Consider the following 16,092-nt stretch of genomic DNA (forward strand, 5'->3'; position numbering starts at 1 on the left):
GACTGATATATTTTGTTATCAAATTGTTATCATAAATGACTGTCACTGATACAATGATAACAAATGTAGTTATCATTCGGTTTTCATTGATAACATAATATCAAAATGATAACAGTGATAATAAAAGTTGTTATCAAGTTGATATCATCCAGTTATCCGTCTTTGCTTGGGTTGATGGTAGGATTCTACTCTTCTTCTACCTAAGCGATCCCTTAGGCATCTTGAGGAAATCATCGATGACAAGCTCAGCTTCGCTAGCCAGTTGGGCAGCGTCCATTTAGTACATAACGCTTAAATTGAAAATTGTTTACCCCCTCCCAGCCGCCGTAACGCCTTTTGTGTGAAAAATTTCATTTTTTTTGTATGAACCGTAACGTTTGAGCCTACTCCCCCTCCCCCTAGAGTGTTACGTAATTTGTGGATGCCGCCTAGAAAATGCTTGTAAAAGAGCATCCACGGTTGTAGCGATGCTTTCGAGGATGATGTCTAACAGCTCAGTTGTAATTGTCAGCAAACGCAAGCTACTGACAGGCGTGGCGCTATCCATACTTGTGTGGAGGAAACAACGGAGCATGTCGTGTTCGATTGCTCGCGTTTCATTGTTGTGAAGGATAGTATTTATGTTCGCTAGTATGCGGAGGAGGCACGTCCCGGACCATATAATGCAGAGAATGTGTGCAGATGCCGAGTGTTGGATTGCAGTACCTACGACTGTCACATTATGGTAGAATTGCACCGCCTATGGCGTGCCGATCAAGAATTGGCTGCAGAGAATTAGCCCTTACGAGGCTGTTCCCCTGAAGCAATTTTTAAATCGGCTAGGAGAAGCAGTTTGCCTAGGCTACTTCTGCTACATGTGTTGAGTTTGATATGCACAAACCCCTCCCCGAAGAAATATCGTAAAGTGGCTCCGGAGAGATAAAGAGTCTGAAACCAAGAGAAATGTATGTCCACTCTGTACAACACTTGACGAATTCAGCGAGAATTGCTCATGTACAGTGCATGGGCTAGTTTTAGTGGGTTATCGGTAGTTCGACATCCCCACTCCCCCCGACTCACCCCATGGAAAAAAACAAGTTGGCGTGGGTTCGAATCCCGCTGGCCAAGGTTTAGAAATTTTCCTGATTTACCCATGAAAATTTCGATATTGTTTCCAAAAACGGAATTCTACTGTAAATGTTTGCCCTCCTGTGGCCAAGTTGGTGCCAGTTTCCCGTCACTAGTTACTACCATTGTGAACAGTTGTGCCCTCAAAAGTAATGCTAACACCAATCCAAACTCCGATTCAGCGTTGTTTACTGGCAAACGTCCATAGATTTCGTACATGTAGGCGATTTCAAAATTTTCCAGATCGGGAAATCCTTCTCATTATGAATTATTTGCACGTCGCCGTTGGTTCATTATTCTACTTCCTGCAGTTGGGAATGCGGTTATCCAGCGGGAAGCAAAGCACACCCACGCTAGAGCCAATTTATCAAAGCTAACAATCGTCACTGCAATTTCGATTATCAACAGCTGAATGCACCTGACCTGACTAGGGGTTTGCTTTCTCCTCATTTATGCAAAAACACCGAACATCGTTAAAACTGCAGCTGACCTTCGTGAAAGAAATGCAAACATTCTCGAGGACGTTACGCAAATTTCACCTGCAAATCGGTTGTCCTTCAAAGTTAATCTTTTTACCCGGGATTTTTATTGGGCCATAAAACAGATGAAGGTTACTTTCTTCCTCAACATAATTGCATCACATTTCATCCCTACCTGGGAGGTCATGTTATTTTCGTCGCTTTAACTTGTTTTTATTTAATATGCAAATCTATACAAAACATAAGAAACGTAAACTGTACGAGTGCAGCGAAAACCTAATGGATGGATACAGCCAAGGCGTTTTCAGGGAACGGATTAGAAATTGATAGCAATTTATTTTCGGTTACAGTCAAGTTGTACTGAATTTCACCGCAAGCCTGGGTCCCAACAAGAGGCGTCTGCAAAAAGGTGAGAAGATCCTGCAAGCGGCACTGGGAAACTCCTACCCCGTATCCTGGTAGAGGGTATTAGCTCTGAGAAATATTGCCATTTGCGGAAGGATTGCCAGGAATGGAAGAAAAATATCGGAAACCTGCAAAAACCGGAAAACCGGAAGAAATTCTGCGGATTTGCGAGAGATGCAATTCAAATTCAAAGAAGATCCTTTGCGCTTCGTTTCGAGAAGGCTTAAGCAATGTCGACGTGAAATAAAAAAAAGTTAAATTTCTTCCCAGGAAGCACACAGACACATTCAAAATCTCAATGCGGCGGCTGAAGGAAAATTTATGAGTCAATTAAATTAACATTCTTTTGCATTTCTTTCACCACGAAGCTCGATCTATTTTACCTCGCTATCTATTCATTTTCCTTCCGCTCCAGCCCAAAAGATGCTACACCAACATCTCGTTTCGATTTGGTTTATTAGGCGTTTTGTTTTTATGTTTGCACGAATAAATTACTGTTGGGAAAATCTTCTTCCAAGATCCCTGGTGGGATTGACTTTTCCAGATTCTCATACAAAGTGCCTAATCAATCAATGGACGACGGAATTGTTTTTTCAACACGAAAGCAATAAAAAGTGTCATTTTCGAATTTGAAAATCTCGCTCAAACATTATCACCTTTATTGTTTTTGTGCGCCGAAGAAAATACCTTAGTTTTGTTGATGCGACGAAGTTACAAGAAAAATTGCTGCTTAGAATGCGAGAGTTCGGATTTATATTTTAAGCGCTGAAAAATAGTCTGGCACAGTTTAAATTACTTTTCGATTGAAATTTATCTCGCAATCGCTCTCTTCCTGACTCAATAGAGTAAGAAACGGAATGGAATTTATAGGAACTCTGAATGGATAGATTGAGCAGAAGCTGACAAACGGACTTTGTTTGGCAAACAGTGCTTTTGTTTTACTGTTGTTGCACTGCGCCAAACTGGATTCTCGCTAGAAACAGGAATAAATCATCCCACATTCTTCAAGTCACGCAGTTCCTTGGTATGCCATAATGCTCAAAACTAGAACTGCTCCTGTACAACAATAAATTACGGAACCAAATAATTATTGTACGCATAAGAAAAAAACAGAAAACGCCAACGGAAGAGAAGTGCGAATGCTGACCTCCTAATGTCCAATGAATCAGCGTGGTGGCAATGTGCTGCACTGGAAATCTGCAAAAGTAAAACACACCATAAATCATAAAATGCCATGGAAATTAAAAATTTCTTCGACTCAGAAAAAGCGGCAGCAGCGGTCAGAAACTAAACCAGAGCAACGTTTGCTGGTTAGGCTGTGGAAGGCCACGCCAAACAAAGGCGGCTTCCTCTCATTTCCTGATGTCACAGATTTTTTTTTTGCTGGTGGATTTTGACTTCTTTATTTGGTGAAATAAATGACCTAGTAGGATTATGCAAAATTCCACTGCCTGCAAAAAGCATTCCAGTTTCAGAGAATTATATGATATATTCTTTAAGGCTTCACTAAGCTATGTTCTAAAATGATGAATTTTGCTGTAAGTTTGAAATTAAAATAATGGTTTAAGTTTTTATAATCTCTCATTTATTTCCAAATATTAGTAAAATTTGTTCACATCGATAGTACTACGGAGTCGACTATAATTATAATTTTTGAATAAACTGAAATTTTAGACAAAGCAACTGAAGAGGTTGGTGTTTAGTTTTTATACTCCTCATTTTTGGGCATTTCATTACACTGGAACAGAGCCTATTATTTCTATTCAGCTTGTTTCGGTCACACAGAATTGTGAAGTTTAGACATTCAATGTTCGTATTTCAGCTAACAGTTCTTCAGAAAATAGGATAGAATTTTAAACGTTAGAAAGTCGAAAGAACAAGAGGTTCAACATAATTTGTTTCATCGGAAATTATCATGCTGCGGCTTACGAAGTGTTATCTCAGAACGACTTTAGAACATTTGGTCGAATTGTTCGATAATCTTTAGGAAATTTCGTCCAATGACATTTGGTGATGACGTTTAGTCAAACGAAAATCAGGACGAAAGCTTATTTTGAAATGGTTTATTGAAAGGCCATTTGATAAAAAAGACATATGAGCAATTCCCGCTGAAACCAGACCGCAACACATTTTGCCGAAAAGCCCATTTTTGATAAATCTTAGGAATTTATTCACGTGATATGTCTCATATTTCCCTTGGAACACATAAAAAACTTAGTGGCATCGTGTAGAGGAAGGATACCCAGACAACCAGAAGTCGCATAGCAGTATACGACGAAAGTCATTTATTTGCACAAACTGCACCACTTCCGCACTAAATGGTGAGTGAAATCGTTTGATTGATGAGTTTCCTCGCATAAAACGCTATTTTATGAGTTCATATGTACATTTCGTTTCGTTCCGCATAGTTTTACAAAGTAAGTCGGATCAATCCGTAGCAGCTGTCAAATAAACTTTGTTATCATAAATAAAGTAGCATAAGAGTATAGACCAATTCGCAAGAAAATCTACAAACTCGCATTGCATGTTATGTTTCATCATATAAAATATGTACGTAAATCGCCTCCACTTTTGTACGCATAAGGCCTTTTCGCGACATCTTATATGTGAAACTTTGCACATATAAGCATCGCATAAAGCAAAAGGTGATTTGGTTATACGTACATTTTGGTTGTCTGGGTATAGCTTTCATCAGAGACTAACCAAATTTTGGCGATTATTTTGAATTTTGTCGCCATCTTTTTGTTAGAAAACGTATATGGCGAGTGAAATCAATGAAACCATCAAGTTTTGTACAACAAAGAAACAAATTTTCAATCGCTGGTGTTTTTTTTTCGAGTGGAGTGAAGACTAATGCTCTGAAAAAATATGTCAGCCATCTTGGATTTTGACGCCATCTTGATTATAAGTAGTAGAATGGGTTTTTCACCTTATTACCACTCAACATTTATAATTTTGAGCTTATAACTAAAACAGATTACGCATACTCTTATTCCTCTAATTCCTGGAGTTACGTCCCTACTGTAACCGAGCCTGTTACTCAGCTTAATTAGCTATAAAAATAGGTTATTATATTGGATTTTTTTTTTCTAATGCGTTTTTTGTAATAGAGTGATTCTTCGACACATCTTTGAATTCAGGAATAATGAATTCAATAATTGACAACTATCTAAGCAAATTTTTTTTTTACCATATACGTTGTTGTTCATTGAATGAACTTATAGATTGCGCGTTGGGACATTAGTAATGATGATATCTGTAGTTTTAATGTAAAACATTGCCAAAAGTGCATTTATTTATGGAGTGAATCTTATGTTTTTGAGCTAAAAAATTCCTTGATTTTCTGTGCCACAAAGTATCGTTTTAACTGCCGCCCAACATCATGTTGAATTATGAGGCATCAGATTATTTCATTCTTACCTTATCTCAGCTGTTCAATTGATTGTTTATTTCAATCAAAGGTTTGGACCAAATAAATGAAAGAATGAATGCTATTCCTGAACATAAAGATATGCCGAAGAATCATTCTGGTACCAAATAGGCACACACAATACTGTCAGATGAATGCACCACCAAATAAATAAATAAATAAATAAATAAAAGGAAATTCCTAATTTAATTATCTGTTTTTCATAACGAATTAAGCTGAAAGGCAGGTTCTGCTTCAGTAAGGACGTAACTCCAGGAAAATAAGAACATGAATAGTAAGCGATACGGTACCCTTAACATTAAACAAGTGCAAGCAAAGTAAAAAACTCATTCTACTACTTAAAATCAAAATGGCGTCATAATCTTGTTTCTTTGTTGTACAAAAAATGATGTTTTCATTGATTGCACTCGCCATATACGTCAAATGTCTAGAACATGATTTAGAAAATCGTTCATTTCATAGGGTAAATACCATTGCTCACCTAGTTTTCGCAGCCTATCTTACTCAGTTTTACCATCAGAAAGGTAACTTCAGAATTCTAAACGAGCGGTGCGCTAATGGTGACAAAAAAACGGGTTTTCTAACAAAATTCAAGAGAGCGTCCAAATTTAAAATGGCCGCCAATTTTTTAATTCTTAAATGAAAACTATAACCTTCCTCTATACGATGCCACTAAATATGTTATGTGTTCCAAGGGAAATATGGAACATAACACGTGAAGAAATACCTAAAATATATAAAAAATGGGCTTTTTCGCAAACTGTGTAGCTAGCTGGCGTAAGATGAGCTGATTATGATCACAAAATTCGGCTTGCTTGAGACCAGCTTGTCTTGACTCGCAGAACAATCACCAAAAAGCGTATTGGTAGCAAAGTCCTACTCCGGACGATAATCGGACTAAACGTAAAACTTTGTTTCCATACTATTAGCATGCTATGTTGATTCGACCAAATAACATATGCTTTCTATTATAACAAAACGTTTTCTACCGAATGTTGATTTGACGAAATGTGCATTTCACATTCTTGTTTTTTCTTGTATTGAATAGCTTGATTTTTAAATTCCAAAACGGAGATGAACCAGCCTAGGGCTGAAAATCTCCTTAATAAAGCTATAATAATAATAATAAATTCCAAATCGAGTTTTAAGTCTACTGTAAAAATAAATCAAATTCGTGTGTTGTTACAGCATCATGTAAATCTAAATGAATATACATTCAATTTTCTACCAAAAATGGTGAATATTAAATGATTGTTTAATTTTGATTTTGATTCAATTGAAAAATAATGGATTGGTTGTTGAAATTTAGGTTTATTTCGATGTTCCAAATATGTGCATGAAAGATTTTATTCTCTACTAAAAAATATTTTGTGACCATAAAACCGCATGAGCCACAATTGGAACATGTGTTCCAGTAGTCATGGTAGTGCTCCAGTAGTAGCTGTTTGTTTATTATATAAGGAATATCAAACAAAAAAGTTGATTTACAAAGGTTTAACTGTATTCCCTCGGAGCACCAACCAAAATCTTTCGAATGAAGTATAAAGACCATCTCTGGGACTTCTATCCTTATTCTTAGAAAATCGTGTAGAAAACTCGTGTAATTCTGAAAAAAATCTTTGAACTTTAAATGAATTACCTAATAAAAGTTTAGTAGCTTTGAATACTTCTCGTAAAATATCGTAAAATATGTGAAGTAAAAAGACTCAAAGAGTGAGAAACCTACAGTATCGGTCATAAAAAATGCCAAAGCCGTTTTCTCATACAATATGGTCAACTTCAGAGAGCTTTATCTCCGCCGTTTCTCAACCGATTCTTTTCATTTTTGTTGTGATGAACTACGAACTACCCTAAATTTTTTATATCCATTGCGAAATATGTGTAAAAACTATTGATTCAAAAGTTACAAATAGGTTGAATTTTGACATAAAAAATGCACCAAGACATAAAGTGATGTAGCAGAAAAAATACGCGTCGAATCATCTTGGTGTCTTTGGTGCATTTGTTCATTGAGCAATAAGGCCCAAATGTGCTAAAGACTCCAAGATGATGTGAGTCGTAGTTTTTCTGCCGCATCACTTTGTGTCATGGTGCATTTTTATGTCAAAATCCAACCTTTCTGTAACTTTTGAATCAATAGTTTTCACACATATTTCCCAATAGTTATCAAAAATTGAGGTCATCTATAATTCGCCACAGCAAAAATAGAAAATTAGTTACCAAATGCTGTTTTTCCCGTACAAAGTGGTGAACTTCAGAGGCCTACAGCCAGTGGCATAAGTTAGTAACCAAATGCTGTTTTTCCATACAAAATGCTCAAATTTGGGGTGCTGTATCTCAGCTTCTGGTAGTCCGAATTGGCTGAAATTTGGATGACGAACTACAAATAACTTGAAGTTTTGTCTGTAAAGGAATTATTACATTGCAGTCATTTTCCTTGGAGTTCCAGAGGATTGGTGTGTTCTGCAAATTTGTGTGACTTCTGAAATTGAACAACTTTGTGAAACAGACCAACAACCCTCAACTTACCGAATTAAATTGAACAACCCTCTGAAACTCTATGGAAAATGACTGCAGGCAAAACTTCAAGTTATTTGTAGTTCGTCATCCAAATTTCAGCCAATCCAGACTACCAGAAGCTGAGATACAGCACCCCAAACTTGAGCATTTTGTATAGATGATTCAAAATGTTGACACCATGCGGCGCTGGTGAGCATGAAACTTTTTTTGTAGATATTTCAAGGTTCATACTACTTATAAATTAATCATCATCATTCAAAATTTTGCTACTAAGCAGCGCTTGTTTAGTAAGCCAAGGGCTATCATTGCTATAATCAGTTTATTCAAAATGGGTCAAATGTGGTGTTTGGTTCAAAAGTGGTGGTTTGATTTTTTTTAATTGATTTCAAATGTTGCTATCAGGTGGCCCTAGTGAGCCTTAAATCTTGTTTTTACATTTATATCAGGAGTTTGACTTAATAGAGACATGACGTCCTGGACAAAGTTCTTGAGTAAGTCGAGAGCTATCTATATTTGAAACATTTGAAACGAGTTGACCCCGGGAGAAAATGCTCAGTCCCAGAAGGGGACTGGCCTAAGCCCCAAGCAGCTGGTCTTGAGCCAACGGCCGCTTCCGGGGTGGGCACCAAAGGCCGTCTTCTGTCTCCCGGGTCCCAGGGCGTATATAATAGGGGAGAGCTTGTCACACGGGGATTGCATCCCACTGGCATGAGACAAAAATTTGAAAAAATACTAGTTAGAGAACACATGCAGAAATGCTGGTCTACAGAAAGACAGCTTGAACAGGTTCGCGGCTCAGCATAAAAGTCACTTTTCGAATCTAGTCCACGGAATCACCAGAGATAAAAAGAATGCTGAAGTTTTACATGCAAAATCCCATTTATTTTCCCCCCAAATCAACTTAAATCTAAATTTTGTACTTATCTGCTAGTGTTGTAAATATGTTTGTATATAAGTGTATCCACTCGGCGACGTCATCGGCCATCCGGATGGCAAACCTTAGCCGCAGTCTGGCTCTACAGCGGGGCGAACATGCAGCGAATTGGCTGTTGACGACACTGCACCTCCCGCGAAGACACAATCGTTGGTATTCACTAATAGGCCTAGGATAGGATCAAGGTTGGTTTTAGGCACAGATAAATAGTACCAATAATTCTTCTCCTCACCGATCTCACTTTAAGCACTTCACGCCTACTCCATGCTCCACATGCTAAGTTCTGATTAACAAATTACACAACCCAAATAGGATCAAACTTTTTAAACGCACATGCTTTTAGCCATGCACTTGTTCTTGTGTGCAGAACGGATTAGTCAGAACTGATTGGAGTTCTTGTGGGCATTTGGGTAAGAGCTTAGCTCTCATTCCGATCTATATTCACCACTTCACGATCGTAGGCTTATTCGGCAAGTGAGTGGTATTCAGGTACCCAATGAGTACTTTAGTACACCCGATCATCGCAACTGGTACTGGTGAGTTGAATCTGAATTGGTCAGATTTGTGAGACCGGCCTAATGGTCATTTGAATGTGATCCCACCACTTGGGCAATGCATTGGTGTGCTCGTGCACTCGTGCGGCACACGATCGGTTGCTAATGCTCGACAACCGACCCTGAAGATGGGTTCTGTGGTTCTGTTGTTGAGTGTAATGATATACATTCAAATTTGAGAGCCCCAATATACTTTTTAATCTGGTGGGATAATACCCATTCCAAGGCAAACGTCTACATGTCTGTCGCATGCTATCTTGTAGCAGGTGACAAGCTTCGGATGTGGGAGTCCTAAAATGATGAGGATTCAACTTACGGTTTTTATTCGAATGATCGTGGGCGGCGAGGGGTGACGAAACTCGGTAGTGGAAGGCAATTACCACCGGCGATGGACGGCGGAGTGGGCGGTGCTGAAGACTCGGGGACCAATTACTTCGTGCTGGGATTCGGAGCGACGGAGCAGTCGACTATATGCTACCGAAGGCGATCGTCATGGGCTGGCTGAACTTCTCCTTCACTACAGGGTAAACGGCGTCGGGGTGACGGACCTGAGACGACTCGACTGTACCACCAGTTGGACGAGGTGGCTTCAATATCCGCCCGAAGAGACTATACGGCGATCCTGAGCAGTGGATGGTCCTCCACGTGGTCGACTTAGAGAGCCTGATGATGGCCAACGAACCCAAAACGTTCGACCCACTTTAGTCGTTGGGGCCGGCTCGTCGAGGCGGGATACCCACCGTATTGCTGGGCTGATTGCTTGCCCAGAAACCAGATAGACGTGGGTCAAACCGATATTTCTCCGGTAGCACCCGATGACTGATACCACTCGTTGGCTAAGGGTCTGAACAAGACCGGCGTGACGTGGTTATTTTCCACTCGACTCTACCTTGATGATTCGACACTTCTGGCTTGGTTGCGAGATGCTAACTTACTGCCTATCTCCGATCCTTCGCTCTACCAGCACTCATCACCTTCGGTATGGGTTCCGCGTTTTGCCACCTCCGCTTTTATTGAGTAGCACACGCAGCCACCCATTCGTAGGCCTGCGTTTTGAGCGTTAGCTCCCCCAAGCCGCCCATTTGATTTGAACGTTGGCTAACTTACATTTTATTCTCCTACCGTCCCACATCAATCAAAAGCAAAATGTTACTGTACGGTAACACATTTGATTATTAGTTCTGATGGTGTCAATATTTTTTTTGTTCAGCAAATATCTCTGAATACTAGGGGCCATCCTAAGCCTAGTGGTAACGCCCGAAACGATAAAGCAAATCCATACTGAAGGTGTCTGGATTCGATTCCCGATTGGTGCAGGGTCTTTTTGTAAGGGAAGTTTTCTTGGCTTCCCTGGGCATAGGGTATAATAGTCAATTTGCCACATGATATATGCATAGCAATAGCATAAACTGACTGTACATGTCAATGGTTGCTACTCCGTGATTAATCGGAACTGGTAAGAATTGCACTATGATCCAAATGAATAAGGGATGGGAGTTTCCGCTTACTCTCGAAGTGCAATATTAGCAGATCTAATATTATTGATCAATAACGACGCCGGCCAAGTCCTTACAGTCAGTTGGAATGGAGAAGGAATGTTAGGGTGTAATGATTATTGCTTCTAGAGACCGAGAATACCTCTGCATCTCCACAATCATCATGGGAAGGGTGTTTATTAGTGAGGGAGGGAAAGATCTGGAAGTCATCTTTGGTCGGTGATGCGATCCATGGACAAGGTGGAAAAATACGACTTATACTTAAAGCTAGTTTTGTATTTTTGTCTCGAGAAGTTTCTGGTAGAAGATTTAAAAAATACGTCAGCGAAAACAGTAAAATATTTGTATATATTTTAAATTATATGAAAAAGGAATTATGCCGACACTTGTAGTGATGAATCATACATAGTTTGTTTGAAAATTACATATGAGTATTTCTGTGCATTTTTGCCTCGAGATTAAAAGTTTTTGGTAAATGGTTAACATTTTTTTAAATACGTCAACATTATGATATTATGAAGTCAAACAATTCAAAAAATATTTTTAGTAATGTCAAAAAGAGAAAAATATATGTATTTTGATGCCGACACTTGTAATGACGAACCATACAAAGTTTGTTTGAATATTACACAACAGTAATGCTTTCTTGAAAGCATGTGTTATCATAAGCATGAAATAATCTCACCAGTTAGTAATCCGTCCTCGACAGAACATGAATATATTTTCGCACTCACACAGCGCGAACAGCAAAACTTCTCGTCGTGCTTGGGCTTTTGCCCAGCAAAACGCGCGAAACGAAAAGCAAACTACCGGCGACCCGAAAACGAACCGTCTTGGTTGGGCTTTCCAAAACACTCCTTGTAAACTACATTTAAAATATATTATTTTAAGCATCAACTTGCTCTGGTGTAAAGGCTGGTTGAATCGCGATCACATAGCGTTGCAAGATTTTCGGATTTTTTTTTATCTCAATAATAGTTTCTGAGTTTGATTGTCAGACGGTCTATGAATTCTTCATCATGTAAATTTTCTTGACTTTTCAGATATTTTTTTTAGTTATTCGAGTAAAATCTTGCATAAATTAGTGGAAAAATATTGAAAATCTATCGATAAATGGCTGAGTTATTTGCGTTCCAAACCTAACATAATTTCGAGACGGTGCCAAAGTTTTTTTTTCAATTGACACTCAGTATATTGCCGTAAGACGTAGTTAACGTCAAAAACCGAACATATCACTAGAAACATGGAATTCACCGCTAGACATTACACCTAAGTGAGGTTATGACCCAAACAATTAAATTGAAATTGTGAAAACAATAAATTTTTAAGCATAAAAGTGTGTAAGTCACGTATGATTTAAATGTCATGTTGGATTCGCTACGCCAACGCCCGTCGAACTCCGTATGCCCCACTGTTACCGGTGCTGAATTGCCACACCCAGTGCGCATTGAGGGGACCGGCCACAAGCCAATAAATACACACCATCACTACAATGCATCGAAACGACAATAGAGGGAGGAAATCTCGTTCGTTTCGGCCATGAATTGAGTTGCTTGTGATGGAAACAGAAAAAAAAACTACTGCGATTATAGTGAAATAACTTTTTGAATTCGAATTATTAGAGGCAGAATACGTATTTTGGGTTATAGATTTGCTTATAATACATCAGGTATTGCGAAATGCATATAATAATGAAATGTTACTTGTAAAACATATGCCTATTGTTACAGCCTAGATAGCGCATTGTCCTTAGAAAGGGTTAACAATTGGTCGAAGTTCAAATCCTATCAAGTAGTGCCGACTGAATGGTGAGATCCTGAATGAATTGCTTTTCATTGGCTAATTGTGCATTCACAAATTTGTAGCCTAAATCCATGAATTGGAAAGTATAATATCTGTTAAGATCTGTTTAGTTACGTACGAACAAGGCTACCTAGGGTAAGAGACCTAATGTCATCCTCAGATTCTTAGCAATCCTACTATAATTTATCCTTATGCAGATTCGTCAGCAGAAATTGTAAATGTTATGCAAAAAATTGGAAATCTTCGTTGAGTGGTAGCGTACACTACAGTACGATCTACATTATAAAAATGCAAATGGATTCTAATACTATTTTATCCCGCAGGAATTTTGTAATTCTTCTGAACAATAAATTTACGAAATCAAACAAACCCTACCGCCCAACATCTTACAAAATTCTGTAAGACATGTCGGAAAAGGCATCTACTACTGGATCTGGAAGGATCTCCGCAATGGAAGCAATAGATCGTCTGTACTCATCCGGTGCCCATGGGGGCGCGCCCGAGGAGCTAGTGAATCCGCTAACCAATGACCCTGTGGTCACCGAATTCGGCAACCTGGCCATCGTGAACAACGCAGCACGCGAAGCGAATTGGTCTGCAAAATCGGTGGCAAGTGCAGCGGCCAACACAGTCATGGTAACTGGACCATCCCTCCCTTCTCCTCAGGTAGCATCTGGTAGCAATACTAAGACGAAAACCCAACAGTTGGGAGCGATTCATAAGGTAAAGGCAAGTGGTATGAATACGAAAAATCCTATTCAGTCGGTAGAAACAGTGCCGTACAAGAAGCCCGTCGCGCGCGAAAATCTCAATCTACGCATACGAATAACTCGCTTTAGTCACTGCGAGATGTGTAATGAGCGTGATACTAGCAGCATGGTGCAGTGCGATGGCTGCGATTTGTGGTATCATTTTTCGTGTGTAGAAGTGACAAGCGGGATAGCCGAACGTAGTTGGATCTGTCCGGCGTGTGTTGAGTCCGAAGCAGATGCACAACTACCGGGAGTGTCAAAGACCGTCCCCAATAAGCTACCCGTAAGGCAAGGGGATTCACGGAAGACTACTAGCAAGGCAAGCAGTAACCGCAGTCAACGTAGAACCGCCCTCAGACTGCAAATGTTAGAGGAACAAAAGCAGTTGGAGCAGAAATATTTGGAGGAAAAGTATCGAATTCTAGATGAAGAGGACGATGACGACGAAACTGTGATCAGCGATGACGAAGTAGGATCGTTGGAAATGTCCAAAGTTCAAGGTTGGTTGATGGATACCAGCAAGTGTGGTGAAGATGACTCTGGCCTAGTCGAAGAAGACGGGCTCGAAGTACAGGAGCGACGAAGTGGTCAGCATCGGCAGTCCACGTACGTTGGTGCTATTGGACAACGTTCTACGCTACAAGGATTCAACCCTAATCAACGATCGACGCCACGCCCGCAAGTTCTCGAAGCGAATAGAACTAGAAACATAGGTTTGCAAAACTCTTCTGATTGCAAAAATATGTTTTACCAACCATCGTACCGCCGATCGGGTACAGCAGTCCAGTTTTGTCAACCACTCGAAAATCAGTCTATTAGACAGCATGTGCATTCTGTTCCAGTAGAAGAGCATACGCGATTGGTAAACAATCCTTCACGTCGAGGAAATACGCCCGCTCCAACGAATCAGATGCTGCCTACTGACGGTAGGAACCAAACGGACTCAGCGTATCGTTTCTACAGACAACCAGAATCTGATCCTCGTGAGGTCGAAGAAAACGTCTGCATACTTAACCGTAGTCAGTTGGCAGCTCGCCAAGCCGTGTCCAAAGAATTACCGGAGTTTTATGGAAACCCAGAAGATTGGCCGTTATTTTTCTCCATGTACAACTCCTCCACTCAGATGTGCGGGTTCACCAACGAGGAGAATATGCTCCGTCTACGGAAATGCCTGAAGGGAAAGGCCTTAGATGCTGTACGATGCCGTCTGCTTCATCCATCCAATGTGAATGGTGTTATATCAACTCTAAGAATGTTGTATGGGAGACCCGAAGCAATAATTCAAGCGTCAATCCGAAAAATCAGGTCATTACCATCGCCACAAATCGAGAAGCTTGATACAGTAGTAAATTTTGCATTAACTGTTGAAAATTTGGTCGCAACGATTGAGGCTTGTGGGATTGAGGACTTCGTCTACAACGCTTCTTTGAAAATTGAGCTAGTTGATCGTCTTCCCCCTGGATTGAAGCTAGATTGGGCAAAGCATTCTCGGAACAACCCAGCACCGAATTTGCTAGACTTCAGTAGTTGGCTATATTCCCTTGCAGAGGATGCCAGTGCAGTCATGCATGCGTCGGCCATTGCATCGAAAGGACGCGGAATAAAACATGATGGGTTCATAAACGTGCATTCGGATAACGAGGTTGATCAATTACGATCCAGTCAAACTCCGTTAATATTGCCATCAACATCAACAACAAATTGCATTGTATGCAAAGGAACATGTTCGACTATAGCCAAATGCAAACAATATGAAGAGTTGAGCTTAGATGCTAAGTGGGACGTTGTAAAAGATGCAAAACTGTGCCGCAAATGCCTACGCAAGCACAACGGATCGTGCAGACAACAAAAATCTTGTGGAGTGGATGGCTGTACGTTTCTTCACCATCCATTATTGCACAACAGATCGCAGGGAACAGGAAACAGATCGTCGTCTGCAGAAACGCCGACAAGTTCCATGGCCAGTTGCAATGTTCATCAAATGCAAACAAGTGAAGTTTTATTTCGGATTGTTCCGGTCTTGGTACACGGCCCGAAACAGGTTGTTAAGACTTATGCGTTTATAGACGATGGATCGGAGTTGACGCTGATGGAGGACAGCTTAGCAGAAGAAATTGGTGTGAAGGGTCCTCGAACGTCGCTGTGTTTGAAGTGGACTGGTGGCACGAAGAGAGTGGAAGCAGATTCGCAAATAATTAACGTTGGAATTTCCACCATCGAAGATGTCGAAAACCCTTATAGGATGAACAATGTCCATACGATCCAAAGCCTACAGCTTCGACCGCAAACGTTAGTGTTCTCGGAATTGCTCGAACGATTCCAACACTTCAAAGGATTACCTGTCGAATCCTATACCAATGTTTGTCCTCGAATACTGATCGGCCTCGATAATGCTTCCCTAGGCCACGCACAGAAAGGTCGAGAAGGGAAACCATATGAACCCATTGCTGTCAAAACTCGTTTAGGATGGGTCGTATATGGATGCCTTTCACGTGTACAACAGAATGTGAACTACGTAAATGTGCACGCCATTGAAGTATGCGAGTGTAACAGTACAACTGACGAGCACCTCCATACGGCAATGAAGAACTATTTCGCTCTGGACAGCATGG

The sequence above is a fragment of the Aedes aegypti genome, chromosome 1, assembly GCF_002204515.2.
Source record: "Aedes aegypti strain LVP_AGWG chromosome 1, AaegL5.0 Primary Assembly, whole genome shotgun sequence".
NCBI lineage: Eukaryota > Metazoa > Arthropoda > Insecta > Diptera > Culicidae > Aedes > Aedes aegypti.